This window comes from Sus scrofa, chromosome 15, assembly GCF_000003025.6.
Source record: "Sus scrofa isolate TJ Tabasco breed Duroc chromosome 15, Sscrofa11.1, whole genome shotgun sequence".
NCBI classification, from domain to species: domain Eukaryota; kingdom Metazoa; phylum Chordata; class Mammalia; order Artiodactyla; family Suidae; genus Sus; species Sus scrofa.
In genome coordinates, this window is record NC_010457.5 from 87,326,084 (window position 1) to 87,353,042 (window position 26,959).

General features: G+C 37.1%; 1 protein-coding gene across 2 annotated transcripts in view; it reads left to right on the forward strand.

Annotated features, from left to right (window-relative positions):
- The window catches only part of SSFA2 (sperm specific antigen 2), a 91,676-nt gene continuing 65,050 nt past the window's right edge, over positions 334-26,959 (forward strand). Inside the window, exon 1 of one of the 2 annotated variants that reach the window (XM_021076137.1) lies at positions 334-442. The gene's annotated coding sequence lies outside the window, so the exon portion shown is untranslated. The remainder of the gene's footprint in view (positions 443-26,959) is intronic. The other variant, XM_021076138.1, reaches the window with a different exon arrangement.

The window sequence follows — 26,959 nt, forward strand, 5'->3', positions numbered from 1 at the left end:
TCTTCAGGACTAGGGTTTTAAGTAAATAATATGCAACAAGGAAGTGAGACAAGTATGTCAATAAAAGTTCTTAGGAAAGGATTAGGTGAGTGGAATGGGCAGTCAATTAATTAAAAATACTTCTTGAAATGAACAAACTTATCTGATTTTCTTGGTGAGCTATTACCAGGTTCTTTGGAGTTCTTAAAACATTTTCTTTACTCGGTGTTTAACAACAAATGTGGGCCAATTGCTGTGAGTTAATTGAAAAGGATTGTTTCCTAGTTGCCAAGAAACGGCTCTTTCTTACATTATGCAGGCCATTATGTGCACAGATCAAGCTTCCTGATTTTTCTTTCAGGGTTTAAGAATATAGGCTACTGTGATTTAGTTGTCCCTTGAGGAGAGGAACTCCCAAGTCAAGAAGGATTTCAGGCGGTGTTGTTCCTTTTCAATTTACCAGGTAAGATTTGGATTTGAAAGTACTACCTTCATTCCTAATGCCTAACTTTTCCTAAATCTCTTAAATGCTTTTGTGAGTGAATGAGTGAGTATGAAATGATGATTTTACTTGGGATAATTTCATGTAAAATCATGCTAAATTTATTTTCTTCCAGCTGAAGTTTCTGAGAAAAAAAAAAAAGAGGTAAGAATGGAGGTCTGTAAGATTGGTTTTAGAGTTTGTCTCTTCTTGATTTCAGAATAGAAGATACATGTAAACCAAGGATTCTGAGTTTATTTAGGGTTGAAATTCTGAAATTACTTACTGCTATGGAAGCAAATCTTTTGGAGAATAGATTTCATATCTGACTGGTTCCAGCTGAGAGGTGGGCTTTGTAAGAAAGACTTGTGGGTCTTATATAATAAGTTAGTTACTTGTCTCTTAAAAACAACAAAACCTCTCTCCATATTATCTCATTTCTGTGTTAGCTATTTTCCTCATTATTTTGTCTTAAAGATAAAGATAAAAAATCAGGGTCCTTGCACCCAGTGTAGCTTACTAATACATGTGATATAAACAAAAAATTCACCCTTCTTCCTCAGGAAGGAAAATAGCATTTGTTGCTTCAAAATTGGTTGCTCCCAGGCAATGCAGGGCTCACTGGGTAATAATGTGGGGCAGGTTCTTGACAAGGTCTCTGTGTATTGAGTTTGTTGCGTCAAATCTTCCTCCAACTCTTAAAGCATTCATACTTTCATGGGCTTAGTTTGAACTCTGCAATCCTGTGAACTTACAACACACAGTTGACATAGACTATATATTAAAAACAAGCATTGTCAAATTTGCAGAGGAACCTAGCTGAGTGCTGTTATTGATCCTTTCTTTTGAAGTCATGTTTTACTTCCTCTCCTCCATGGATCTGGATTTCCTAGGAATACATTTCCTTTACAAGGAAGATCATCAAAATGAATACAAGTCAGGTTAAATATTTGTTTTCTCATTAGGTAAGTTTCCATTTGTTCAGTTTGAAGACACCTGAGTATAAAGATGTCCTCTGTAATAGGAACCCTAGTTGATGCTGTAAAGAAATCACTGCAGCATGCCTTTACCTGATTCTGTGATTTGAGTTTTCCACAAGTGAACCAATACTCTCGTAAGGAAACTATTATGCAGAATAAAGTCAATGAAGTGATAGTTGAATATGACATGCAGTCCATCCATTTATTTTTAACTTGTCAAACTGGAGTCTCCTTTCTTGAATTTACATATATTTTAAAAATTAAAATAAAAATCACAGTATCATCAAAGATCGCAGATTCAATACACTATATTTTTATTAATGTAGAAGTAAAATTAAGCAGCCCATTTAAATAAATGCATGGTTTGTAGTTATGTAAATTTGGTGTGACTTTTTACCATTTCTGTTGGAACAGTGCATTTCTTTCTAGGTGAGTTTGTAATTAAATTATTCCATCTATTTAGGGGACTTATGGCACTTAAATAAATCTATGTTGGTATAATCTCATTTGCCAGATTATCTATACTGGTAAAATTTTTGCCTAGTAATTTTTGTATTTATGGGATCAAGTTGGCCGGTGAATATGTGGAATGTGTGGAGTAGAACTGAAGTCAGACAGATAGAGGATCTTAAGGCAGATTTTTTTTCCATCTAGCAAACCAGTTCTTCTTTGTCAGTGTAATAGTGATTGTGTTATTAATAAACTATTACAAATATTTAACAGTGAAACAAAAAATCTTATTTTCATTTCTAAGTGATACTTTTTAAAATAAACAAATATTAACGGACTTCCTTCTCTGTGGATTAAGAATTTTGCAAAAAGAATGATGTTTACCTAGGTGGATAGGAATCAGTCTATAAAATTTTATTCAGCCATAATAAAGAGACTGAATTGCATTGACAGTTTATAGATCACAGTGATTGAAATACTATAAAATGATAGACTTTGAAGGGCACTATTGATTATTGAATCTAATGGCTTTGAAACTTTATTTTGAGGAGTCCTAGTGTTTCCCCCATAGCATAATAACAGGGTGAGACTATGAATATAGAGGAAATAGTTGGCTACTAATGTAGGGAAAACAAACTGTATTATCAATCAGCGTATGCTTTTAGAGTTTGTCAGCAAGAACACAGATAGCCTAAGTATTTGACAAACCCTTTGCTAAAATCAATATACACTTCTCTGACCTACAACTCAAAAAACCTAGTCAAATATGAGATTAATTTGACGTATCTCATTTATAGTATGCTCAAGAAGTCTTTGGGGAGTCAATTCTTCTATTACAGGCACTCAGCATATCTTTGATTGTTCTATTGTTCTAGAATTATTCCAGGGATTCTTACTAAGTAACTTATGAAGTTTTTTAACCACTACCTATTTTTAATTTTTTCTGAAAATTAGGATTGTTTATTTTATAGTACAACTCTTAAAATAATTTCAAAGAATTCCAAAAATATTATTGTGCCTTTGATCATTTTCCCATATGCTTTTGATATTAAATTTATCTAACTTTACAAATCCAGAATAACATGTAAAGTGCTTTCTTACTCTCTTACCTAAAAATGATCTGTTTGTAATATTAGATTATTTGTAAATGAAGATAATGCAAAATATTTTAGTAATTTTAATTGTCCTATTGCCTACCTATACACAATAAGTAACAATCTTTATCTTGCTCTGATAAGTCACAGGGGACATTCCTTTCTTTTGCTCTCAAGGTTTTTCTTTTTTTTTTTAAACTGAGATTTTAAACTTCTCATCTGTAATGATAGGATATTTGAATCACTCTTCTAAGTTCCTTTTTCTGTGGTTGCTTATAAGTATTTCTAAAACCTGATAATGTTGTCTCTCTTTTCCTTTTGGGCAGTCCTCAATTTGGCAATGTCTGAGGATATTTTTTGGTTGCACAACAGAGGGGGTGGGGTACTCCCAGCATCTTGTGGGTAGAGGCCAGGGATGCTGCTAAACATCTCACAAGGCATAGGACACTCCCTGCAACAGAGACATACCAGATTACAAATGTCAATAGGACTGAGACTGAGAAACCCTGCTTTTCAGGCCTCACATACCTTATTGTGGATAAATACATGATTGTTGGTTAGAATTTTTGTTTTCAGAACACACTGAAATCTCATGTGCCTTCATTCCTTTTATTTATTTATTTAATTAGGTCTGTAGGATCGCACCTAATTTTTAATTGAACTTTCTGGAATCTGCCTATATAAAGTCTAGGAATCATGATCTAACTGGATTGTCCAGTTTTCCCTTCCTTGATTATTACCACAATAAACATGACCCATGTCACATCCATATTACTAAATAGTGCTTTGTCTGAACAACTTGTACAATATTTCCCTCACTGCTTCTACATGTGGATAAAGAACTCATTAAGTGAGAAAATGATATCATATGTTTAATTGTGTGCTCCTGATTTCATGTCCAATATTTATTGAACACCTATCATGTTCCAGAAAAAGCTTTTGTTGGAAATTCAGTAGTGGGTAAGATAAAAATCCTACTTTTGTTGTAATTACATTCTGGTGGAAAATCTCCCTTTATTCAACTATTTTTGATCCTGGTCTATTATGTTTTCAAAAAAAAATAACAACAGAATCCGACACATTATAAATAGTTGCAAAAGTTTGTTTGTATATATATTTTTTCATGTAAACGCTCTGATTCTTGGGGACTGCCAAGAAACTTTTTATTAATTTTTGAATTCACTTTCTAATAGATGTCTCTATTTTCAACTTGCTAGATGTGCATCCTAGAGAAGACTGACTTTTGGAAGTAAATTTTGAGTGAAGGGAAATAGAATATTTGATGAGTTGAAATAATGTTAGTAAGAAAAGTCTGTCATTTAGGAAAAAAAAGACATAAAGATGGAAAATTGTAAGTGGCAAGAGGCCAGTCATGCCTGAAATTTATTTTATTTGTTATGCCAAGAAAAAAGGGAAAAGGAAATAAAAGAAAGGGAAAAGAAAAGGGAAAAAAAAGAAGAAAAGAGAGCAGTAATGTTTCTTTTCAGTGTAACTGTAACTCAGTGTTACTCATTTCTTTGGGTGTATATTTCTATCTCTGGTGAATTCTTTAAATTTTTTAAATTATGTCATAGTTTATTCCTCAATAGCCATTGATGAAGTTACTGGTTTCTTCTTCAAATAAAGAATGAGAAGCATAAATGAAGTATTATAATTTAATATTCTAATCTAGATATTTCTTTTGATTTTAATTTATAGTTTTTTTCCTTCCCAAATGCTTTCTTAGCATATGTAAAATCATTTTCTTATTTATACAGAAGTTAAAAATTCTCCTAATATGTTAAAATGTGATAAAAGGGATTTGATGCTCTAAAATTCTTAGACTTTATAATCTTATCAGTTTTAAGTAATCATTTAGCTTATGAAGATTTTGTTTCCCAACAGCTATGATTCTCACCTCTTTCTGCTTTCCTGTTAAAATAAATAGAGATCATACCCAAGTAGGAGGTTATTGGTATAAAAAATTCCAAAGAAACAATATAAATGTGGCTACATAAAGTGTTTAAAAATTCTGTGAGTATATTTTCTGGAGTATACTGAAACATATGAAATTGTCACCTTTATAGGTCAAACTCCAATATTGGCAAATTTCCTATGATTCAACTTAATACATAAAAATTAAAAAGCAAATATTATTTCCCCAATATAATTTTATATGATAAATTCTGACAGAACTTGATAGAGCTAGAATATAAATATAGTTCCATTAGCTGTTTAAAAAAATTATAAAAAGACACTGCTAGAAAATAATATAGTCTTTAAGAGCTTTGAGCAGGGATTGACAATTTTGTCTGGGGCCAAATCCAGCCTGTCTTATGTTTTTGTATAGCCCATGGGGTAAGAATTGTTTTTAAGTTTTTAAACAGTTGAAAAAAAATTCAAAGAAGGATAACACTTTGTGGCACATGAAAATTATATGAGATTCAAATTTCAGGGTCCATAAATAAAGTTTTCCTGGAACAACCCATGCTTACTCATTTACATATTGTGTTAGGCTGCCTTTGTTCTACAAAGACAAAGTTGAGTGAGCAGAACACAGGTATTATGGCTTGAAAAGCCTGCAATATTTATTAATCTGGCCCTTTACAAAAAAAAGTTTTGACTAACCCTTTCTTAGAGTCGAACTGCCAACCTTCAAATGGCATTGACATCACTTCTTAGCTCTGTGGTTTAGGTAAGTTACTTAACCTCTGTGAGCCCTAGTTTCTACATTTTAAAATAGGCATCCTGGAGTTCCCATCGTGGGTCAGTGGAAATGAATCTAACTAGGATCCATGAGGACTCAGGTTCGATCCCTGGCTTTGCTCAGTGGGTTGAGGAACTGGCATTGCCATGAGCTGTGGTGTAGGTTGCAAATGAGACTCGGATCCCATGTTTTTGTGGCTGTGGCGTAGGCCAGCAGCTACAGCTCTGATTCGACCCTTAACCTGGGAACCTCCATATGCTGTAGGTGCGGCCCTAAAAAAAAAGACAAAATAAAATAAGCATCCTAATACCTATTGACCTCATAGGATAATTATTAGGACCTGGTTCATCAAAAAGTACTCATTAAATGTTACTACAATTAGTAATATTCTCCCAAGGTGCTACTGTAAATAATTGGGGGGGGGGGACTATAGAAGCTTGAAAAACTCAGATGGGTGACAACTGTTGGACCACGGTACTATGATATAACAACAGTTGTCAGCATTCTATGGACCTGGTAGTAAAACATAATCATTTTCCCATAGGAATGATTTTAATATTTACACCTCACTCACACCACATGGAACACTTCAAGTTAAAAATATTAAGTTTCTAAATTTGCAAATGCTAAGCAGCAAAATAGGGGCTGTTTTCTCCCTGAGACAGTGAACATCTGCTGAAACAATTTGTCCAAGAGAACATTTGCCTCTGCTGGTCTTCTTTAAAAAACTTTTCTTTTCTTTTCTTTCTTCCTTCTTTCCTTTCTTTTCTTTTCTTCTATTCTCTCTCTCTCTCTCTCTCTCTCTCTCTCTCTCTTTTTTAAGAAATGGAAAAAGGATCATTGTTTAACTTCAACTCTTCTCATCTTCTAAACAATTTCTCTTGGGACAAGACCTAGGATTTGACAGGTAAAGGGGCCTCAGCTTTTTATTTATTTTTTCCTATTTTCAAATAAAGGTGAGTAGAATTTTACTTAGAGTACCATATTCCTTTTTCTTTCTTCTGTGAATATTGTTTGAAAGACCATGGGCCTTTCTAGATGATTTGAGATTTCTGTAGTGAATTGAGCTCCACAGCACTTTCTAGGTCTGAGAAAGACTAAGAGGTGGGGTAGTAGTTATCACACAGCAAAAAAAGGTCAAGTTTTAAATTAGAAAGGCTTTTAAAAAGTTGCTCAGATCTATTACTTTTTGTATGTGAAGTTAGAGTTGTCTGAAGGGAAGATGATCCAAAATCTTGAAATAAAATAAAATGTTCCCAAAGCTAAAATCCAATAGCATCCCCAGCGATAATGGACAGTTAAGTAAAACTGCAGATAAACTTCAATTCTAAGATGTACCAGTCAGGTTACCTCTCCAGCTTTTCTGCATCACTTTCCCCTGGGAAAGGTGAAGAGAGGACGCTTCAAGCGCTCAGCTTTATAATGCATACTTAAGTTGGTGAACAGTAACTATTAGAGTCCTCTGGGTAAACCAGCTTGAATTAAAGGTGCTTCTTTTGTTACTTGCTTTAAAGTAGAGCTTCTGGTCCTTGAGGATTACATCAAGAGCACTGAGTCATATCTGAAATGAGGAAGGGAAAGTGTTGTTAAATTTCATGTTGATTCATAAGAGTAAGCATGAAAAGTTGTTCATAGTATTTCAGTGGGGGCAGGGAGACACAAAGGGAGACCAGAGAATTAAATACCTGAGCAAAGAAGAGTTCCTATTTGCCATAATAGATTGAAGAATTTTGCTGTTTTCAAACAGAGGACTCTGTTTTATGTATATATATCTAGATACATATATATACACATATTATTCCTGATTTTTTGTTGTTTTCTAATTATCATTTTTATTAATAAAATAGTCAAGTATATAAATTAAAAAGAAAATATTTAGCTACTAAGTCAAAAATATTTTGCCACCTGCTATGTATTTTGTAGCCAGTTAAAATCTTTAGCATTCTTTGGTGCAAAGCCTTAAGATGATTGTGGGGCAGAGGGAAATTTTCCTCTGTTAGAATCTTTTGGATGATAGTCAAATACTTCTGTAATTTCCTTCACTATTTTTAGCTCCTTTGGCATCACTTATTTCAAGTATGCCTCTGGAATGTCAAGAAGATGCCAGGTATCATTTTTAATATTGTATTTTAATATCAGGTAAAATTCTTCTTAGAGACTTCAGAAATAAAGGCAGAGTGCTTCTTTCTTATCTTTTACCAAAATGGAGAACTTTAATTAAGACCCCATGGAGTTTATGGTCAATCTCCTACCTGTGAAAGTAGATTAGAAAGGAATTTTTATCCTCTGGCAGTAATAGATTTGCTTTCGGGGGTTGTGTGGGAGGAAGAATTAAGTAAAAGAAAAATCAGAATCTAGTTTTGTCATTTGGGTTATCGAATGGTCCAAATATTTGGTCCAAAGCCAATGACTTCATTGGAGTTGTTTTGTCCTGAATATTGGCATTTGAGTGCTCCTCAGTTAAACTTCTTAGAATAAGGATTCTGGTAATATTTTGGAATAAACTTCTATGGTTATTTCCCCTGTTGAATAAGTGTACAATGAGAAAGGCTATCATGGAATTCCCTTAGTGACTCAGGATTAACGAACCCAACTAGGATCCATGAAGATGTGGGTTCGATGCCTGGCCTTGCTCAGTGGGTTAAGGATCCAGCTTTGCTGCTAGCTGTGGCATAGGTCCCAGATGCGGCTTGGATCCCATGTTGCTGTGGCTGTGGTAGAGGTCGGCAGCTGTAGCTCTAATTTGACCCCTAGCCTGGGAACCTCCATATGCCATGAGTGTGGCCCTAAAAAGCAAAAAAAAAAAAAAAAAAAAAAAAAAAAAGACTATCATTACTATCATTACTGATTACTCTAACTCCCTGAAATAAAACACGTGAATTTTGTTGTGTTGGCACCAACAGGGAAAAGAATGGTAGAGCAGGAGAGACCTCATGGGATCATCTAATCCATACTAAAATTATCCAAAATAGATGGTTCTTTAGTCAAAGGTTTCCAAGGGATTTGTTACACTGGCAACTGCAGTTATGACTAGGCCCACAACAATAAAAGAGGCTTGCTTGCCTTTCTGATCAAGAATCATTGCAATATCAAACAATGGATGAATTCTTTCCTAAGAAGCTTATGAGTAATTCAGGTTTCTACAAGCATTCCAGGAACAAGATTCTTTTTGGTTACCAAGATCATAAGTGTGATTTTGGCTCAAAGGCTTAAAACCAAAGCACATATGCTATGTCTCATTTGTTCTCTGGGCCATTTCTCTTTCCATTCCTCTAGATTTTTTTTTTTTTATTCTATCTTTGTTATATCAAGAAATAAGTATTTTTAGTTGGTCACCTGAATTAATCTACAGGGCCAACATATTTGAACTAAAAACCACAAAAAAGAATTAACAGGGAAAACTCTTTCTAATTCCTATCTCATTGTTTTTAGCTTTACGACCTTAGGTAAGTCTCAGTTGTCTCCTTTGTATAAAATAATAGCAGTAACATGAGTTTAGATGACTGAGAATCTTTTTAACTACAACAGTCTACATCCCATCTATTGTAAAGCAAAACTGTGACCTTTATCATGAAGAAAGGACAGTGGGAGGGGAAACGCGTGAGGAATTTTTTCTCATTTCTCCCACTCCCACAAATTCTGCAAATGGCTGAAACTGGATAGTCAAAACTTGATTAGGTATGTTAATTGTTTGTGCGAAGTTTCACACCAAGTTTTTGAAGCTGAAGAGGTGAAAGAGTCTAAGCTACAATCTTATTTTTCCTATTTTTAACTAATTTCAAGACTTGAAAACTGTTGTATTTTAAAATACTGAGTAACATATCATGTGTTAGTTTCTCAGGAAATAACAGTTAACCTAAGTTAATGGTTGACTTAATATTGACTTCTTCCTTCTAATTAATAAATTATAACTTCTCATCCCCTCCCATTTTTGTAATAAATGTGCTTATCCTGCAAATGCCCAATATTTCCAATATTCCTTTGTTGAAATCCTCCAAAAGTTCAAAATACTCATACTACAAGGAGAAAAAATTGCTAAAAATTTGCTTTTACTTTTAATGATTTCGTTCCATACGTGTAAATAAATACACTCTTCTCTCTTAGAGTCCACCTCTTTATATATGGCGTTGAGGAAGGAGGAGACTCTCTTATTGATGAACCTCCTATTCTGTTCTTGAGATTTTTCTCAAATGGCAGAGAGAATTAAAACTACTGGAGAGGTCTGATAACAATAAAATAACCAGTTTGGGTTAGTGTAATTAACAGAGACTGGGAAAAGGAGCAAAATTGAAAGGACTAGTTACATTAACATTTCCTGAATTGTTATTTCCGAAAACGGAAACATTTTGTCCACTTCCCATTTTGTGGAGCTATTGCATAAATTTTCTGCCATCACAAGTCCTAGAGATAGTGAGTCTTACTTAAAAGTTGAATGTGGAAAGCCTCCTAAATTTCTGCCAGAGTAGACTTGGTTTCATGTGAAATATCTAGGAGAATATCTTTCCAATAAGATGATGTTAGGAACCAGCTTTTATCTTTCAAAGATAAAAAATACTACATTTTGGCTGTCTCCTGCTTAATATGTCAGGCTGATTAAGGTTCGGTTAGCTCAGTGACACTACTGAGCATTACCAAACATTGCAAATAATTGTTCATGGACAGATAAGAAGAGCCAGTGACCAACTAAAATGTTTATGTTTGTATTTTTCTATCATGGCTGAAAAGTAAATAATTTAGAATTTTCTACAGAATCTGTAGAACTTGATTTACTCAAAGTTTAAAACATGATCCATGGAATAGAAACAAAATAATGTAAATAGTTTTATACCTTACATTGGTATACAAACTCAGAGGACATTTCGAATCAAATACTTGTGAATTTACAAAAGCCACATTTTCCAGTTTCTTGTCATGGTATATACTTTTTTTTTTTTTTTTCTTTTTAGGGCCGCACCCAGAGCATATGGAAATTCCCAGGCTAGGGGTTGAATTTTAGCTATAGCTGCTGGCCTATGCCATAGCAATGCCATATCTGAGCTGCCTCTGAGATCTATACCATGGCCCACAGCAACGCTGGATCTTTGAGCAAGGCCAGAGGTTGAACCTGTGTCCTCATGAATACTAGTGGGGTTCGTTATCACTGAGCCAGGACAGGAACTAGAGTCATGGTATATTCTACTAGATCTTATTTGAAAATTAAAATAATTTTAATACAGATTGCATGGGTCTCAACGGGAAGAGAAAATAATTTATTTTTCATTAGAGTTCCTAGTGGTAACCACAGAGAGATCCAGGAATTTCATAAGCGCAATCATTTATCCATGAAAATCACAAATGAAGGACATGATTTTTAAAAGATTAACTCATCAGGATAATTTCCAGGTACATAATTTATTTTCTAAACTGCCCTGCATCAAAGAGTCCTCTCTAGAGAATAATTTAAACAATATGAAAATAAACTTTAAGGACCTAATATATAGTACAGGGAACTATACTCAGTATCTTACAATAATCTGTTAGGGAAATGGGATTCCCTTATATGATATCTGAATCATTTTGCCTGAAATTAACACTGTAAATCAACTATACTGCAATAAAAAATTTTAAAAAGAAAAAAAAGAAACAAAAATCTTTTATTATTATTATTGTAGTTGATTTACAATGTTTCATCAAGTTCTGTTGTACAACAAAGTGACCCAATCACACACATTTCCCTGTGCTGCATAATAGGATCCCACTGCCTATCCAGTCCAAATATAACAGTTTGCATCCTCAAAACCCCCAAATGACCATCCATCCCACTCCCTTCCCTTTCCCCTCCAGGAATGCTAAGTCTACTCTTCTTGGCCATGATCCGTTTCTGTTTTTTTGTTTATTTGCTATTTTTAGATAGGATCATCTGTTCCATATTTTAGATTCCACAAATAAGTGACATCATATGATATTTGTCTTTTTCTTTCTGGTTTACTTCGCTTAGTATGAGAGTCTCTAGATCTATCCCTGTTGCTGCAAATGGCATTAGTTTATCTTTTTATAAGTGAGTAATATTCCACTGTATATACGTACCACATCTTCTTAATCCATTCATTTTTCAGTGGACATTTAGGTCGTTTCCATGTCTTAGCTATTGTGAATAGGGCTACAATGAACATACAGGTGCATGTATCTTTTTCAGTGAAAGTTTTGTCTAGATATATGCCCAGCAATGGAATTGCTGGATCATATGGTAGCTCTATATTTAGTGTCAGTGGGGTACCTCCATACTGTTTTCCATAGTGGTTGAACCAATTTACATTCTCACCAACAGTGGAGAAGGGTACCTTTTTATCCACACCTTCTCCAGCATTTGTTATTTGTTGACTTGTTAATGATGGCCATTCTGACTGATGGGAGGTGGTACCTCATTGTAGTTTTGATTTGCATTTCTCTAATAATTAGTGATACTGAGCATTTTTTCTTATGCCTGTTGGCCATCCATATGTCTTCTTTGGAGAAATGTCTATTTAGGTCTCGTGCCCATTTTTCAATTGGGTTGTTTGTTTTTTAGTTGTTGGGTTGCATGAGTTGTTTGTATATTTTGGAGATTAGGCCCTTGTCTGCTGCATAGTTGGCAAAGATTTTCTCCCATTCTGTGGGTTGGGAAAAAAAAAAAAATCCTTTAAAACATAAGACGTTTAATATCTTTTTCTTCATGATATATTTCACTGACTTAGTAGATTTTCCAGGTAAGAAGGAACAAGTTTTATGCTGAAATTTAGGTACTTTTTTTAGTTTAGAAGTTTTCACTAATAAAAACCTGTATTTTGCTGAAGCTCTGAGACATAAATAAAAAATTATCCAACATTATTTTCTTCTCCAGACAATATTATCTTTTGTGTCCCAAAACTCAGCTCTCCCACCTACTTGGATATCTCATATGTGATACAGATACCAGCTCTTTTAGGGCTTGGAGCCACTAGTCATGTGTCCAGAATAACCTACATTCACAAATAGAATACTTTTGTTTTGCATAGAAATGAAGAATGAAGAAATTCAGAAGTTAGATTTCTGAAAAGATAATTTAAAATATTCTGACTTAGCTATCCACCCATGTATCAGCAGCCTGGTGGCCCCTGTCACCCCCTTTGCTCAGAGTTGCCTACCATAGTTTACTAGAAATGGTCCCACTTTTGCCCCTACCCTGGGTCTCAGAGAGTGAAACATAATTTTGTTTTCCTGCTGCCACCCCCCACCTCCCACCCTCCTTCCCAGCAGATGTGATAAAGGTCAGGGGGTTCGTCCTCCCCCCTTTCCTCTTTGTTTTCAGTTCCTACTACTGCTGAATTATCTCTTTCACATCCTTCCTCTTGTAGCTAACCGCTTATATCCATTCCGCATAAACCCAAATGTAAAGCACATGAATTTTCAGCTAGTTCCCTGAAACACCATCACACCAGGCAGTGGGTTAAAGATTTGTGTGTATATCTTGGGATTTGAGGATGGCACGGCAAATAATGTGAAACTGAACAGCCATCTCTGTGCATTGCCAGTAACCAGAACTTTTGCTTAAGTCTTGGCTCCTGATGTCTTGCAAGGCCATCTTCCCCCCCACCCCAGTGATCCTCCACTGCTTTTCCTGGTCTTGGAATACTTGATTCATCCATCTCTGGTGGAAGCAAAACATTCTTCTCACTTTATTATGCAGGCAATGTTTCCTTTGTCCAATTTTTAGCTGTTTTAGACAAGCTCCAAATGCAGAATCAAAGATGGCTTACCAAGATGCTTTTGCTAAATAAGACAGTTTTTTCCATGAGAAATTTTTTTACCTGCTTTTGAGTTACCCACTTCCACCCCCACTCCAGGTTTTAAAGCACATTCTGCATACTGAAGCCATTCAGCCAGGAGGGTGTTAGGTTTTTGAAGGGCCCTGGGAAGAGACCTAAGATTCATTCCTATGTGTCCCTATTCCCTCCTGCCCATATCCAAATTCCAAGCCCTGATGATTCTGCTGGAAAAAGGTCTCTTCCTTTTACAACTACTCTAATCCAAACCAGCACGGTCTTTTCACAAGTATTAGTTTAACAGCCTCCTAGCCTATTGTTGGGAGGAAAAACTTATCCTCTACCAACTTATGTCCAAGTGGTTGGGGGCCTGCAAATTAACTGAAGACAGATTAATAGGAGAAATGTTAATTTTCACCTATAAGTGAGAGCACCCCATAAAAACAGCTACGAGTGAGGGTTTACATACAAGCTTAATGAAGGGAGTGCAGTGAGTTTAGGGATTCAAAGGATGGAAGATTCTGATGAGGCTTGTGTATACAATTTTTTGGAATGTCCCAGTGCCTAAGACCAGGCATCTTCCTGACTAGAGACTTTCCCAGAGGCTAGGTTTGTGGCAGCTGAATGTCATAAAGCCCTGCACTAGTCAGATAAGAGAAGTTCTGATAAGATTACTCTCTGCAGATGTTCTCATTTTGAAGTATCTGCATACCATTTTGGTGGGTTGATGGTCCTCTACCATCTCCTACACCCAGTCTTGCTTTCAAACCCGTTCACATTGCAGCCAGAATATTTCTGAAACACCTGATCATGACACTCCCTTTCTTAAAAGCACTTTGGTGGCTTTTTGTTGCCAAGGATTATGATTTATAATCCTAGATTTATTGCTTGCCTTAAAGCATAAAGAACCAAAGGATAAAATAGTACACATCTAGCCATGATGGCCAAGTTGATTTACATGGCAGGAAAGGTCAGGCAAGTGGGTAAATTATGGCACAAAAAAATTAATCTTTATTGTCATACCATACTTTGGACCTATGTTTCTCAGATTTTACTTCAGAAATCAGTACTTGGGGCAGTGTGCCAGGTACCAAATCTCTTTCTCTTCCTTTCAATTTTAATTAACATTTTATTGCTTTAGGCCCTTACTGAAATGCCTGGTAAGTAAGTTCATAAGCTTATTCTTACTAGTGTTAATAAGTTAATGTACTATGCATTTTCACATACAGTGTTTCATTTTAATTAGGCCCTTCCTGACTTACTCCACAAGATGACTTATAAAAGGCATTTCAGACCCTGAAGCAACAAGCTGAGAAAATTTGAGTAAATGGGCTTTGAACACCTCTTAAACCTCAGGTTCTTGCTCTGCCCATGAATAGAAATGACCCTGAGTGGAAGAACGCTATTGCCTTTGTATAATCTGCACCCCTCAAGAGAGGGTTTCATGCACCTCTGTATTGCTCTATTATGTAGCACAACTTCAGTGTAGCAAGAGGGATATTTTGCTATCCAGCTGTGATTCCTGCATACTTGAATTGTTTTTTTTTTTTTTTTTTTTTTGTCTTTTTGCTATTTCTTGGGCCACTCCTGCGGCATATGGAGGTTCCCAGGCTAGAGGTTGAATCGGAGCCGTAGCCACCAGCCTATGCCAGAGCCACAGCAACGCGGGATCCGAGCCACGTCTGCAACCTACACCACAGTTCACGGCAACGCCGGATCGTTAACCCACTGAGCAAGGCCAGGGATCGAACCCGCAACCTTATGGTTCCTAGTCGGATTCGTTAACCACTGCGCCACGACGGGAACTCCTGAATTGTTTTTTTAATTTTTTTTTTTAATGCTTTATTTAGGTATAATTTACATGCCACAAAATGCACCCTTATTTAAAGTGTATACTTTAGTTATATTTAGGATATTCTCAGAGTTATGCAGCCATCGCCACTACTTAATTTTCAAACATTCTCATCAGCCCTAAAAGAAACCCTATGCACATCAGCAGTAATTCACTATTCCTGCCCCCATCATCCCAACCCACCTCTAGGTAAAAAATCATCCATTTTCTCACTCTATAGATTTGCCTTTTCTGGACTTTTCATCCAAGTAGAATCATGCAATATATGGACATTTACAACTGGCTTCCTTCACCTAACATAACGTTTTCAAGATTCATCCATGTTGTAGCAGGTATCAGTACTTTATTCCTTTTTGTTGCCAAATAATTCCATTATATGGATGTCACCATTGTTTATCCATTCATCAGTTAATGGACATTGGGTTGCTTCCACTTTTTCATCTATTATATATAATGCTACTCTGAATACTTGTGTGCAGGTTTTTGGGCAGACATGTTTTCAATTCTGTTGCTTGTATACCCTGTGGTGGAATCATTGGTCATATGGTAATTTTATGTTTAACATTTTGAGAAATTGCCAAACTGTTTCCAAAGCAGCTATACCAGTTTATATTCCCATCAGCGTTGTATAAGGTCCAGAGTCTCCACATCTTCGGCAACCCTTATTATTGTCATCCTAGTGGGTGTGAAGTAGTATCTCATTATGGTTTTGTTTTGCCTTTCCCTAATGACTAATCATGTTGATCACCTTTTCATGACCTTATTGGCCATTTTTTAGTATATCTTCTTAGAAGAAATATCTATTTACATCCTTTGCCCACCTTTAATTGTATTATTTATTTTTTATTATTGAGCTATAAGAATTATTTGTATATTCTAGATATAAGTTGTTTGTCAGATATATGATTTACAAAGATTTTCTCCATTCTGTGGGTTGTCACACTTTTTTGTTGGTTTGTTTGTGTACTTTCATTTATTTATTTTTTTCTTCTAAGAGTTTTATAATTTTAGCTTTTAACTTAGGTCTAGGATCCATTTCTGATTAATTTTTGTATGTGGTGTGAGGTGGGTATGTAACTTCATTCTTTTTCATGTAGCTATCTAATTATCCCAAAACCGTTTGTTAAAATGCCATATATTTTTAAACCACACACTAGGAAGCTGTTAAGTTTGCAGTTGTTTTAGCTATCTGTAACTAATTACCTAGTAAGCAAATTCAACTTTGAGAGACTTCAGGTATCAGTGTTTGGTTCTGTAGATTCGAATACACCATATATCTCTTACTGCTTTTTAATATTTTGTGAATTTTGTTCTGTTGAATATCTCAGGTGTTCGGATGCATTTATCGTCCCCAAAACATATAATTTACTATATTTAAAGTTAAAATGGGTGGGAACCACTACAAGTAATTAACCACAAAGAGCTAGCAATTCATCCTTATTTCTTCAAGCAAAACTTAGTGAGTACCTGTGGTGTGCCATGGATATAATGCTGGGAACATAGTAATGAACAAAACATAGTCCTTGTCCTCAAGGAATATTATCTAGAGAGAAAAAGCAAAAAATAGATGAAGTAGATGTATATGTGAGGTGTTGATGTCAACACATGTTTAGAAGAAAATGAAAGCCAGAATAGGGGACAGAGAGTGATGCAGAAAGGTTGCTAGTTTATGCAGTGTCAGAGATCTCTTTGATTAAGACAACCTGTAGTCAGAAACTGGAGGCTGCAGGGAACTATCTATGCAGATATACTATGGAAGAGGGAACAGCAAGTGCAGTGACCTGGGATGGAACTGGTTGGCTTGGCTCAAGTTTTTCTGTAATTCTAACACCAACCGGATAATTTCTCTACATATCCCAATTTCACCACAATTTCTTTTCTAAAAACATTTTGCCATAATGGATTGTATTATTATACCATACCAACAGAGATTCAGTTTGAATGTTCCAAAATTAGATAAATTTAAAATAAGATAAAAGCAACAACCCTCCTCAACCTTTTCCTGACATTTTGTACCCTTGCTGAAGCACCATTTCTGATGTTGCAACTTGAGTCCAATTTAGTAAACATAACCGAATGCCTATGGTGATATTTTCCAAATCATTATTTGTGGACCATATTTGTGGTTCAGAACTTTCACTAGGGATTGACATTGCATAATTAAAGATAGTCAGGCTTCTGTAATGTATAAGTGTGCTTGTTTGCTTGTATTCTGACCATCTGGAATATAGTAAATGCCACCATGGTGACTTAATTCCAAGGACCTATATGTTGAGGAATGTGGATGACTTATGAACAACTTACCTTGAGTGTCATCAGCTATGACACACTGGGTGTGTCTTTTATGGGGTCAGTTCATCACTTATGCCACATATGACTGTGGTAATTTAATGACTCACTGGAGTTAATGTTAGCAAAGCAGATGTCGATTCTTATATGCTATGTTCCCATAGACTATCAGTAACCAAAGAGAAGATATATTTGCTATGAAAATTTCAATGCATTTTACAGACATTACTTTTCTTAAAAAGTCATCACTTTTTGAGAGTAATACCTTGAGAAATCAATGCCTGACAGTTCTCTGTTCCTCCTTGCCCCTGTTTGTTTACTTTGGGCAGTTGGCAGATCTTAAGTGGTCTGGATATGTGAAAGCAAAGTGCTTTGATGCTTTCAATATTTAAACTTGGAATAGTCCAGAATTCCCTAAACTAAATTAAAATGCAAATATGAAATGCCCTTTGGCCCTTTCACCAAATATTCAATTCCTACCCACTGCCTAAATTAAAATAATCCTTCTTGCCTCTGAATGCACATTAAAACACTTTGCTCTTGCCTAGCATTTCCTACGTCTTGTTTTCCACATCATGTTATACATACATCTCTTGACTGCCATCTCCTAGGAGCATATCCTAGGGCTATAGAGGGTTCTTAATAAATATTTACTAATGTATTATTATTATGACCTGGAAGTATTAGGGAGAGAAATATCACAGTGATCCCATGGGGTTCAACTTTGTTACTATTTTGGTTTCTTAGTTTTGAGACAGGAGGGAAGGGGGCAGGGTACAGCCTTTAAAAGAAAGACATACCTGTTGAGGACATAATCTGGTTAGAACCAGTTAGGACCAGATGCTGGAAGATTCAACTTCTAGTGCACCTTGAGCATCATGATACATTGTAGTACATTGGCTAAATGACATAACCACATGCTCCACGACAGTTCTGAGATTGATCAAAAAGTGGGCAACGGTACAATTCCTAGAAATCCCTGCCCCTTCCTCCAAACAGTTGGAATAATTCTCCCACTCATTAGCCTATGAAATTACCTAGCCCATAAAAACCAACCCATATTTCAGAGCCCTCTCACCTTCTGTGATGACCAGCACTCTATATGGAGAATGTTTCTCCCAGGGCCTCTCACTTTCTGAGACAGCCCACTCTCTGTCTACGGAGTGTGTATCTCTAAATAAATCTACTTCTTACCTTACTTTTGTCTCTCACTGAATTCTTTCTGCACTGAGTCATAAAGAACCTGAGCTTCATTAAGTCCTGAACAGGTGTTCGATTTCAGCTGGGAGACTGTGAGTTCAAGTCCCCTACTAAGCCAGGGATTGTGGGTTCAAGTCCCATCTGAAGCATGACTGGGTTCAAGTCCCAATCTGAACTGTGTGGTTTCAGTTTTGTTTCTCTAACTGCTTTAGTTTAAAAAAAAATTGGAGAGGATGAGTGGGAAGAAAAGCTTAAAGTATGTTATTATTTTGGTGATATTTTTTCCTTTGGTTTTACCTGCCCTGTAGTTAGAAATGGAATTCAACTTCAAAACCAAACCAAACCAAACAAACAATGTATTGAGTCCTAATGGCTATTTCCTTTGAATGTGGCCAGAATGATAGTCTTTAAGGGGTGTTACCAGTTTACTGCTTTGCCAAGTAAGGAAGGTGGAGCTGTGTGGGAATGAGGCTTTGTTTAGTCAGGTTGTATATGTTGTGCTGAAACATGTTGGGAAAGGCAAACCAAAGTAATGTGGACTCACTATGAAGTCACAGTCTGAAGCATACCTTATAAAATTTAGAGATTTTTTTTGCCATTCTTTTGGAAATCACATGCTAGAATTGTTAGAGAAAATCAACTCATGTTTTATATAATATATATATGTATGTGTATATATATGTGTGTGTACACACACACACACACACACACACACACCATCCCTTCCCTAATATTCATGGAACTTAAAAAAGAAAACAAATAAAGGCCCACATACACACATCAAGTCATAAATCATGGTAAGTATCTTCAAATAAAATTTGTCCTCTCCTCCTACCTTAAAAAATATACCTTCAGGCAAAGTTTAAATTTAAAATTCTTTGACAACCTTGAAGCTTCATGTTTAAAAGTAGAGATCCTGGAAGAGCCTTGCTCTACAGAGAGCAGCCCAGCAGCCCAGCACCCCCACCCTTGGCTACCTCCCACCCATCCCCAACTCTATCCCACAAGGTGAGAGGTCTCAAGAGTATGCAGGTGGCCATACTCACAGATTCATATCAGATCCCCTGCAAACAACTGCCTCTTGGGCATCCCTCAGGCCTCAGTGTGTTTCATACCAATGGAACAAGCCAAGCCTAGGGAACAGAGCTAGGGAAGAAGCAGGCTCATAGCATTTGAAATTCCAGGTCACCATAGAAGGCACAGAGGCATGGCTCATGCTCTGAGTGGGCACCACCCTTTAGTTCCTGGATTCTTTGTCTTGTGCAAAGGGGTAGTCTGAGAAAAGTCAGAGAGATTCTCTGAAGCAGAAGGTCCAGAACAGAGGCCTGCTTGCCTGGGTCAAGGAGCCTTACTCTGTGTGTGCACATGTATGCCTAACTCTGATTCCTGTATATCTTTTAAAGATACAGGGAGCTCTCCAGTGGCACAGCAGGTTAAGAATCCAGTGTTGTCGCTGCTGTGACTTGGGTGACATGAAATTCCTCATGGCATGGTGCAACCAAAAATAAAATAAAGATAGAAAATTTGACATATACTCATTACTGGGGGGAGGTATAACCTTACCGTTGATTTAAAAGGGTGAACAATACAACAGATTTATCACTGGGTACACTACAGGCATTAATTGCCTGTGGATATCTAAATACTTCAAACAAATAATGATAGGTTATAAAATACCGAGACTGAAGCCCCTTTCAGAAAGGCCTAGAAAGCTGTCAGGTTTTCCTGTTCTAGTACTGAAGGATCAACTCAATCTCATTCCTTTCTGCACTGCTCTGCCCCAGGGAAAAAGAGGAGGATTTTCTCCTGCTGCAAAGAGCCCCGTGGGGACTGAGGGCCTCCTTCAGCCTGCGGTTCCCCACCCTCCCCACCCCCGCCCCTTCGGTATCTTCACAACCTCTTACCTCGAGTGCCCCTGCTCCTCTCCTATGCATTTTGGAAGAGATTTTCTTAAAGTTTCACAACCTGTTAACCTCATGAGCTGCTCTTAAGCAAGAGAGTTAAAGCTCAATCTTTAGTCTTTTGAACAAGAAAATATTGATTTTTGTAGGATGGTGATATTTGAAAAGGAGATAATCAACAAAACAAAGCCTGTGAATAAGAAAAGATTCTTTTTTATGTGTGGATGTGGCTGAGAGGTAATGTTTCAGCTGGTGTCTGTGTCTCAGAGGTGGAGGCATCAAAGATTTGAGTCTAGGTAATAGGAAAAGCCATGAAGGTATGTAAGATGCAGTCAAGGAATTCTTCATAAAATGAATCAGATATTTAAGCAGCTGCTGCAAACACGCATATATGAACCACTCTGGTTTAACACTGTGTTTAATAGTCCTGTGTAACTTGAGGTAGTGCATCTAATCTGCTAAGACTGGTTTGCCAGAATTTGAAATGAGACAAGATATTTTACTCATATTTTAAGCGATCCACATCCTGGATCATGATCCTTATGACTATTTGTAGGGCTCCTTACTACCTAACCATGTTCTCAAATATGTTTCTACTCTGTGAAGAAGACAGGGTATAATTGTCCTACATAAATAAACAGAGGGAATGAGCAAGCATGCGGGCTGCCTGGGGACAAGGACATCTTGCTGCCTCACCATCCTCTTTCCAGAACCTAGATAGAATCCAGCATGGCCCCTAGTAGGGTCCTTGTAAGTATTTGATGGCTAACAAAAGAATAAGTGAATTAATGGAAGTGACTTACATCAAGAACTGACTATGGTCCAGAGATTTGAGTTTTAGTTTGATTAGTATTTTGTATATTACATGACATTAAATCTTGTAAGTGAAGAAAATGAGAATCAACAAGGTTATATAACCTCTCACAATAGCACAAGTTATGAAATGATGGACTCACCTACCAATATACTGTCATTTTATTACTTTTATTCCCTTATAATATTTATACACATCACAAATGCCAATCTCGTTAGCCGTAATTGGCCTATCAAGAGTATGATAGGTGTATATAGTCAGTAGCTTCCTTTCACGTATGGTTTGAAAGAGGGAAGCCAGTAGTCTATAATCTAAAATAGCAAAATTCTGTGCACTAGGGAATCCTGGCTCTTCTGCATCCATGAAAGGCAGGATTCCTGAGCAGACCACTGATTTCCTTCTGGTGGCAGTCAATCATCAGGGACCTATAATGGCCACACATAGCAGGAAGGACAGTGTCACTATTCTCCAGAACTTCTCTTTTCAACTTTGACTTCCCAGACTCTGGGCCTTGATTAGCTAGAACTGTGGCTCTTGCCAGCTGTGCTTGGCGTTACCTGACTTCCCTGGACTCCAGCCTAATGGATAACAGCCTGTGCCCCTCCCCGCCTTGTGTCTCCCTCCCCTAGGTTTCCTGAGGCTCTTGAGAAGTAAGGTATCTGCCAGAATCTACCTGGCTAGTTGGACTCCTCTGCCTGTTCACTTGGCCTGCATAACCTCATAACCACCTAAGCAGTGAACTGCAGAAAACATTAGGAGTCCTAAAAAATAAATGGAAAATAAATTAGCTCTTATTCTAAACTGCCTTCTTTGTTACTATATTATAATACTGATATGGGTCTTCTCTCTGTTCAGATAGGCCTAAGAGATGGCTCTTCAAGAATATAATGAGTATCAAGTGACTCTTTTCTTTTATCTGCAGGTATCTGACATTTGCAAAAAGACTGTAATGTGTGTGTGTGTGTGTGTGTGTGTGTGCGTGCGCACGTGGTGTGGGTGTGTACTGGATCAACTCTGAGTTGTTCTAAGTGTTGTTAAATGTTAGCTTGAACTGAAATGAGATGGTCTTGTGAAAAATAAAATGAAATCTAAACTGTAAATATTGATGAAAACCAAATAAGCCACTATGTGAATAGTGTTCCTGCCATCCACAGTAAGCATCTTTACATAGGATAACTTAGTGACTACCACAGTTTAGAATGAGCAATTAAAAAATTGTCACCAGTTTTTAATGTCTTCAGGGGATTATTGTTTTCCTTGTCAAGGAGAAAGAGGGAGAGGGAGGGAAAATGGTAATTAATTTTCTCTAATAAGAACTTAATGTTACCTATACTGTCTCACTGCAAAATGATGTGTACTAAAAAACATGCATTCTTTAATGTGAATTGTATTCATCATTAAAGCTATTTCAAAGTCCTCATGGGAAAGGCAGAGTGTTTTCTGGTTTCTAACGTGTGAAACCGAACAACAGGCAGATAAAATCTGGGAAGTTGTTCAACTGAACTAATTTATTTTAAATGCCTGATATTAAATATTTGATTAAAATTTTCTTTACCAACACTCAGTTTAGAATAGTAGAAAATGTTAATTTCAGAATGTCTCAGACACTAAAGATACTTGCATGTTGTAACTAAATTGGTTTATACAGAAAAAAGATATTTTCAGACTACATCAGAACTAAAACTGTTGGCAACTGGGAGTTTTGTGAATTTGTGGGAAGGCAGCATGGCTTATAAAATGAGCAGAGCACTGGGAACAAGAATTGCATTTGACTTCTGGTTCCAACTCTGCCGATAACTAGTTTTGGTGAGCTTGGGGAGGTCATTTGACCTCTGTAGACCTCACATTTTTCTCACTGCAAATAAGGGGCTGGGCTCTGACTTCTAAGGTCAAATAAAGTTATGAAATCATGTGATTTTTCTAGAAGTTTCTTTCAAAATACACATTTCTCTTTTATTTATGTCTGGGCCTATCCTACAGGTATTATTGGACTTTATCCAGTCATAGCTGAAGCAAACAATACAGCCACTGAAAAGCTACTTGCGTCACTTGGTTTTATTTTTTCATGCTCAAACAATACCTGGCAAATAAAGAAAGGTTCCCGAATTGTGATTGGCACAATGATACATGGTCAGCTGCACTGAGAATTTAAGCAAACTATATATATCATCAGGGTGCAGAATGAAGGTGAGGGCTGATCTGCAATTACTTGCATGTGTGAACCAAGCCAATGTTGTAAATTGTGGGGGTGGGCCAAAGGCCAAAAGCCCAACTGTGTTAACACAGTTCCTTTATGCATATTTCCAGTGCTGTTATTTTAGCACAATTTCCATCCTCTCCTATTCACTGGCTTTCCCACTAGAATGAACACAAGGTCAGCAACTTTTTCTACCCCAACTTCCCCTAGATCTTCTATGGCTTTTACCACTGTCATCCACACTTTATTCTTTATGTCCTCTTATTTCTGTGGCATCCCGTAACCTTCTACTTTGGCTTTCACTCTTCTCTTTATACCTTAAGTTTAGCCACAATATAAGATATATTCCTAGACCATCTGCACTTTTGTATTGGCTCTCACTCCCTTAGAGTTTTCTTAACAAATTGTCACTGATATGTGGATAGCTCCAGAACTGACATCTTTATTTTTGATGGCCTTTATACAACTTAAAAAATGACTGTCGGGAGTTTCCATCGTGGCTCAGTGGAAGTGAATCTGACTAGGAGCCATGAGGACGCAGGTTCGATCCCCAGCCTCACTCAGTGGGTTAAGGATCTGGCGTTGCCATGAACTGTGGTGTAGGTCACAGACACAGCTTGAATCCCACATTGCTGTGGCTGTGTTGTAAGGCCAGCAGCTGTAGCTTCAATACAACCCCTAGCCTGGGAACTTCCATGTGCCATGAGTGTGGCCCTAAAAAAAAAAGCAAAAAAAAAAAAAAAGGGGGGGGGGCAAAAGAAAAAGTCTTTGTGGTTTTTAGAATGTATTATTTTTCAACTCAAAGGCTCTTGCTCTTGTATATGACATAAGATGCATATGTACTGCTCTTACATGAAACACATTTGTAGTTTCATGATGTAGTTTCATACACCCTCTTCCTCTTCTGCTGTCTAGCACCCTAAATCACTTCCCATACCTGCTGCCCAAATCAGCTCTCCTCATCTTTGTTTGTATCATCCTTTCTTTGGTCACCCAGTCTTACAACGGAGAAACCCTGCCTGCTCTTCCTGTTCCCTCTTCCCCTGTATTCCTTTATCCTGTCAGACAGGGCATGGATTCCTGCATCACATTATTTTTCAAAAGCATCCCTCTGCATTCTCTCTGCTCTCCGCTCCCCCAAGTGAGAACACCCTGAATCTGCAATATTGTCGCAACCTACTATCTACTCACTTGCAGTCTCCATTCTCTAACTCACTTCTATATTCCTCCTGAAATCTGCCAGCTGGAGCTTTGTAAAGCATTTTATACCATGCCTCTGGATGGTCAACAGCTTTCCAATGACCCTAGAATGAAGTCTAAACCCTGAACATCCAAGACCCCCCACAACTATCTGATCCCTTCAAGAAAAGTTAAATTGCTGTGCTTTGAAACAGAAGAGGGATTATTTAGATCTGATAATTTTAATATAAGGGGAGTTTTGACTCTTAGCATCATCTGTTTAATCTCTTATCTGCAGATCTATTGAGAGATAAAATCTTTCTCTGCAGAGAGAAATAAGAACAAACAACTGTGGAAACAGATTTTTAGAAAAAAATACATTGACAAAAGGAATAAGAGGGGCAGAAAGCAGAGGGATTGGCTTCCTGTCTGAGTGAGCCTCCCTCCCAAATCCTTCCTTTGGAAGCCTAGAGAAGTAAGCCTCACATGAAAGCATTTAGTTACAAGGTCAGATGAAAGTGAAGCAAGAATCAGATGTGTTTATATGTTAAGGCCAATGAGAAAGACTTAGGGGTTAAGGAGAGAAACTGCAATTATTCTAAATATTTGCTATTGATCCTTAAGTTGGAATAAAACACCTTTAAGAAGGACTTGTCCTGGAGTTCTCTTTTGGTGCGGCTGGTTAAGGATTGGTGTTGTCATTGCAGCAGCTTGGGTCATTGCTCATTGCTGTGGCACGGGTTTGGTCCTTAGCACAGGAACTTTCACGTGCTGCGGATACAAAAAAAAAATAGAAGAAGAAGGACTTGTTCTTATTACAATCCTTTATGAATTTATACAATTTACTTTAGATATACTCCAAATAGAAATCAAAAGTACTGCCTTGTGAGACTTTCTGAAAGCTGAAAACACATGTAGATGAAGATCCTCAAATACAATATCCTTATGTTATCTAGTAGAACTGGCAACTCAATCTGATTATTTGAACCACACTCCAGAAGTTATGAAAGATAGTGAAATGCAGTACAGAATGTACAAGTGCTCTGCTGTCAGACTGACCAGGTTCAAAGCCTTTATTAGCTGGGTATCTGTGAACAAGTTACTTAATCTTTCTATGTTTCAGTTTCCTTAACGGTAGAATATGAATAATAACACTACCTACCTCATGGGGTTGTGCTGAGGAAGGAATGAGATGATGCACATAAAGAGCTTTAAAAAGTCACCAAATACATATTTGAGTACTTATTTACAATGCTGTAAAGTGGACAGAATTGTATCTAAGAAGCCAAGCCATAGAGAGACTGCAATTTGCCCAAAGTAACGCTAATACTAAGCCCCACAACCTTGACAACTTTCTCCAAGCTGCCTCCTTGCTTTTGTATTGCTGGAGGTATGATAATGGATCAGACACTGGCCCTGTCATCCAGGATAACACTTTTAAAAGGAAGAAAAACAAGAAGTGAGTGGACACTTCTGCACAGTATTTAAGGGCAGTAAAGAGGTTTAAGGGCCTCTTTAATTCTTCCTGCACAGGTTCTCCAGGAACACTGGTAAAAGGACATATAACTCAGCCTGAAAGGGATGGGGCTGGCTTCCTTACAAGATTACAGCTAAACTGCGTCTTGAAGTGTGGGCAGGAATTTGACCACAGGTTTCAGGAGGGTGGAGAGTGTCATAAGCAGAGGAAACAGCAGACAAAGGAGTGGAGAGGTTATTCTGCATGCAAAGGTGCAAGGCTATGAGAGAGGACACAGAACATTCGATGTTTACAATAGACCAGTTTGGCTGGAATGTGGACTTTGGGTAGGACTGGGGAAGAAGGTGAAGCAGTTTTCTTCGACCAGCTATGAAAACAGAAGTTAAGAAGACGCGGTACAAATGCTTGGACACAAGGCACGGCCCCCAAATAATCAGTACCCTTAGATGGACAGACTGGTACTCATTTACTTTGAGGCATAAGTCAGAATCCTTTTAAATATAATGTATGCCTCAGGCCTGGGGAGGTCAGACATGTCATAGGTTGTGTAAGTTTTAAAGGGGAAATGACCTCATTAACTATTGAGAGAAATCTCCACTTCCCTCTTTCAGGTGTTCTTT